This window comes from Amblyomma americanum, chromosome 6 (genome assembly GCF_052857255.1).
Source record: "Amblyomma americanum isolate KBUSLIRL-KWMA chromosome 6, ASM5285725v1, whole genome shotgun sequence".
Classification (NCBI taxonomy): Eukaryota; Metazoa; Arthropoda; class Arachnida; order Ixodida; family Ixodidae; genus Amblyomma; species Amblyomma americanum.
The window spans coordinates 139,801,649-139,806,812 of NC_135502.1; the positions used below are offsets into that span (position 1 = coordinate 139,801,649).

The window sequence follows — 5,164 nt, forward strand, 5'->3', positions numbered from 1 at the left end:
GCCGTTTACAAATGTTTGTTCCTGCATGCTTTGTATGCCATGGATAAGGGCATGATTATTCTACTTCGGTCGGCGTAAGCAACGTGTACTGGAATGCATAGTTTTTTTAGGAACAGTGTGATAACACGTAAATGGGCACGTAATAACGTTTCGGTGCAGTGTACTCTGCTTTATTTACAAACGCAGATGAATGCAGCCTGTGTTAATCGTGTAAATAATGCCCAAGCAGTATCCTGTACAGCCTCCGTAATTTTTAAAAACTACAGAGAATGTTTGCTACATTCAAGTCAGTACGAAGGCATGCGATTTCTGCTGCATAGAAGACTATGATGAGCGGGCAGTGCAGTGGGACGGAGGGCTCGCGCCTGGCCAGCAGCGAACTGACAACGGACGATTTTGCTCGGAGTTGGTACCATTCGCATACTATCGCGCCGCGAAGCCAAATTGGGTGCACCGTAGACCAGACGGTGTCTACACTGGCGACCTTCATGTTCATGAGGAAACTTGCCGCGCTATTGACAGTTGCTTGGTACTATTGAATATCCGGAAGGCTGTACATACATCTACCTACCTTTACTCATTCCTAGCACTGCTGGGACGGGTGGCACAAAAACGTAGCGAAAACAACACACAGTTGCATGCATTGGTGTGCCTTTGGTTGCTTTTGTGTGGCACTTCATGAACAAAATATTTTAATGGCGCATTGTCTATAAATTAAGAGTAGCTTCACTGTGTGCGGTGTCTTTTTTCTTTTCAGGAGGAGGGTCAGCACAATGCACTGTGAGCGCTCAAAGTGAGCAAGTCATTGCTGTTGCCAGACACATAATGACCATGGTAGGCAACTAGACTGACTCTGATGGAGGCATCGACCTGCCACCAGTGGCAAGTTTGCCTGTTATAAGATTGTTGCAGCCAATGGTGGATGGAGCAGGCAATGAAGAATTCCGTTATGCAGGTAAAGAAAGCACTTTGCATGTTGTAGAAAAACAGCACTCCTCTCTTTATATTCCTTTGATGACAACGGCAGCGTGTACTGTCAATTGACGATGTTTCAATGTTTTTTATTGCCTTGAACCTGCTATGAGGACTGTACAGTTCATCTACAACAAATTATAAAAATCTCATTTAATACAACACTGTGGAAAGCTGCTCTACATGTGGTTGGCTGAATGTTTGTGCAGATAAAGGCAGCATTGGTTGACAGTGCGAAAGGGTGACATGCTCCAAGCTGCATGTTGTTGGACAGCACTCTGAAGGCATTTTGACTTGACGGCTTATATTCATGTGAGTGGTATGCTGTGTTCCTTTAGCGGAAGGCGAGGAGTTGGTTAACCGTCGGACACCGATGGAGCAAGCATTCAGTGCTGCAACCTGAACTGCATTCATTATGACATTCTCTCCTGATGATGTTTTTGAGTCTTGTTTGCCATTCCTGCCTCACTTTAAACGAATGCCAACTGTAATGCAGTTTCATTATGCATGCACTCCTTCACAATAAATTTTCATATTTCTGTGTGCTTGTACATGATGGTGCTCCAGGGATAAGGTAACAACATTCTTGTTGTGAATAATGGTGCAGCTTGCCTATGTGTAATGCTCAAAGCCTTTTCCAATTTGGCTGCTAGTTTCAAGAAAATTGTTAGTTTTGCAATGCAGAGGTTTTACTCGAAGCGCATGTTTTCTGTAGCCCTCAGGCTCAGGCTGCAGTATTTGTCACCTTTCTTGTATGCCTCACCTTGACATTGGTGTCGCATATATGCGGCGAAGCAAGCAGGCAGGCATTACAAGGAAACCTTTGCAAAAAAAATGAAAGTGGATTAGCTCAGCTACTCCAGGATATACAAAGTGAAAGCTGTCGGCGTTCATTGGCATTGACAAAGTTCTAGACGCTGATGATTTTGAAGAAAGGAAGGGCGTATAACTGGCTCTCTGGGCCAGAGGACACGCATGAGAACAACCTAGCAAATATACTAAAATTGAAAAGAAACCCATTGAATGAGCAAAAAAGCTGCAGGTGCAGAGTTAGAGGATAACCAAATGTGTAAAACTCGGGGCCTGCGTGACTATCACTACTGTATCAGCAGAAAAAAATAAAGTGAGATCATCAGGCATAATTCAGACTGAAAGGTGAGGAATATGGCAGAACAAAACAGAACGAATATACTGGGGCCCCCAGAAACAACGGCAGCAATTTGGTGCCGAGAAGGGCAAGTGGTGCCTTATATAAGAACATTATAAAGCTTTCGTTATGTCTATTCACCAATTGACCCAACAATCTGTGCTGTTGAGGCAGACAGCTAATGTGTTGTAAGCTTAGATTTGTCCAACTAATTTTTACCTTTTCTTTATTACAGAAGACGACTGGGAACCTCCGCTCGTGGATGAGCCGCAGTCACCAGCGGCTGCTGCTGGTAAGAGTGGGGCAACTCCAGAAGCAATTGAGCAGGAGAGCAATCTCTTTTTTCCTGCTGTGCAACCTGCTGATGCTTCCAGCACAGCTGCAGCAGGCTGCAGCAGTGCTACAGTTGCTTCTGGAGCTGCCGCTGGTCCCACTACTGCTGAAGCAGTGGCCACCGGTGACGCTGGCAGGGCTCCAAGAGGGCGGATGGCCCTTTTAGAAAGGTCTCTGGCAGATGAGAACGACTATAGAGCGGCCTTACTGCGCGAAGAGCATGGACTCCGTCTGCAGCTGATGCAAGAGGACCACAACAGTATTCTGCAAGAGCGGCAGGAGAAAAAACTCCTTGATATCCAGAAAAAAAAATTGGAATTGGAAATCTTAGAAATTGAAAAACAAATCAAACTTGAACATCTTCGTAGGCTGCGAGAGGCACCAGAATAAACGGTGCCTATGACTGAATGAAACTGGAATGCTGTGTGAATGCTTGCACAAATATTATGTGGCAAATCCACATAACTACACTTCATTTGCACATGTACCGTTTTAAGCACATGACTCGGTGGGAACAGACATACAGCCCCGTCACCACCTTGCATGCAAGTCTGACAAGCTATCGCATAGCAGGAGGCAGGTAGGATGGTTGCGTGGTACTTCTGCTGCTATGGCTATATGGATCTTTGGATGCAAACAGCAATTTATTCATATAAATACGCATTGCTGTATGCTACAAATATGGCTGCTCTAGGAAGGAAAAACCTCCCCTGGCATTGCTTGCAAAACCAACCAGTAGGGAAAATTGCAGGCCACATTGTTAAAGTTTCCATGTATAAAAAGTCAACAATATTGGCTCACGCAAGTCAACACCACATAAATGCTCAAAGGCCAACACCGCTCTCTACTCCTTCCATTATCTTTGCTGTCTCATCTAACCTAAACCCTCGCAGCTAGTGCCTCCTACTCAAGAACCGAAACCATTAAAGAATGCGATTCCTCCTATGCCGTCTACAAGGTGGGCCCATAGCTTGAGTCAATACAATGCCACAGCCTCCCGCTTTGCTGATGTAATCTATTGCTTCAAAAATATGGCCACCACATTCCTGTGACAAGCCGCACTAGGCATGACAAAAAAAAGACTATAAAGAAGCATGCATCAAAAAACACTTGCTGATGGCACCCACGTTCTGCTATTTCGAACCCCGCCAAACCATGTAACAATTTCAAAACATGCCAGTTCTCGATGAGTGGAATCAGTACAGTTCCAAGAAGGCCGGCTCAAATGCAACGCCAGATTTAAGCTGTGACAGCCAACCAGTAACTGCATGTACAAATCAAAAGAACCGCTAGTCCAAGTGTTTGCATGTAAAAGATTTCACTACAACACTTGCGAGCTAGAAGTAGCTACCTAGTCATATCACAAACCATTCATTGAACCCACAAAACAAAATGTTGCAAACACTACTGGGGTCATAAATTATCTTTCAGTGGTCCACCATGACTGCGGCAGCAAGGCGTTCCCAAACATCAGTATTGCCCGCACACAATGATCTCGACTAACTGTTGGTGTTGGCTTATGACGACTCACTTTATGATCTAGGGTTTGTATTCAGCCATGCAAAGCAAGGCACCTAACAAACACCAGGTGCATTTGGCTCGAGAACAACGAATATTGAGTGCAACTGCTCGCAGACAGGTTGTGTAGCTTTAGCAACAGTTACAGGAGTTCTATGTACGACCATGACCTTTACACTTGGAAATTAAAAATGCTCACAGGTCACACACTGTAGGTTGGTATGTTTCACCATGACACAACAACGCCTGGAATCCTCTCCGCACATATGCTGCAGTGAACTTCGCTTCTTTCTCTGTGCCAGTTACTGCCCGTTATGCAACATTGTTGTAAGAGATTGAGCTGGACGAGGCATGTGGATCATGTCAGGAAGCCCATTTCAGACCTAAAGAATCGACCTTTTGCACCATACTATGACAACAACCAACTCCCACTTTGAACAGAGACGAGAGAGAGCGACAATGCACAACAAACCACTCGAGCATCGTTCCTTGAAAAGAAGGCTCCAGTGTGACAGCTGAAGGTTCGACCGTTCTACACCGTCTTGAAAGCAAACCAAATGAAAAGAATACACTCATGTTTTTTTTTACCTCAATACAGCCAAAAAAAAAAGTAAGAAATTTAATAACTGATTCATAACACACCTCTGTTGGCAAGCCAGAAAACAAAACTTCGCAGTGATCTGGAATTTCATCATTGTAGGCAATTGGGAACGTCTCGTTTTGTTGTAAAAGGGATATTTGAAATTAATGATTGTGCAATGGGTTTTCCGGACAGAAAGTACAAAGCGCAGAACAGCGTTCACAGACAGTCAATGGTTCCAGCAGCACCAACCCGAAGCACGCGCTCGCCGAGAGCAGTACCGCTGCCACATGGGCACTTCTTTGTCATTACAATTGTGACATAAAAACAAATTTATACTCAACACATGGAAGACATGCAAGAGCCCAAGCTTGAAGTGCAAACCGGGTGAAAGTATAAAAGACGAAGTAGCAGAACTACTTGCTGTGAGGAACCTGAATTCCATGCCGCTACCAAAGCAGCCACACAAATGTTTGCTCTGTGGAAAGGTGCACAAGCCCTGCGACTGCTCCACCTAAGGCCTAACTGCTGTACTTTACCAAATCTGGTTATTTTTCACATGCGTGTAAGCAAAGCCGCCAAGGCAGCAGCTCTTAAACAAATGAACTGAGCGC

At 44.8% G+C, this 5,164-nt stretch overlaps 1 long non-coding RNA gene across 1 annotated transcript; it reads left to right on the plus strand.

Annotated features, from left to right (window-relative positions):
• Nucleotides 1-851: 851 nt before the first annotated feature.
• On the plus strand, nt 852-2,672 carry LOC144095004 (uncharacterized). Its single transcript, XR_013306654.1, has 2 exons — nt 852-955; nt 2,355-2,672. It is a non-coding gene; the product is annotated as an uncharacterized LOC144095004 (long non-coding RNA).
• The last annotated feature ends 2,492 nt before the right edge of the window (nt 2,673-5,164 follow it).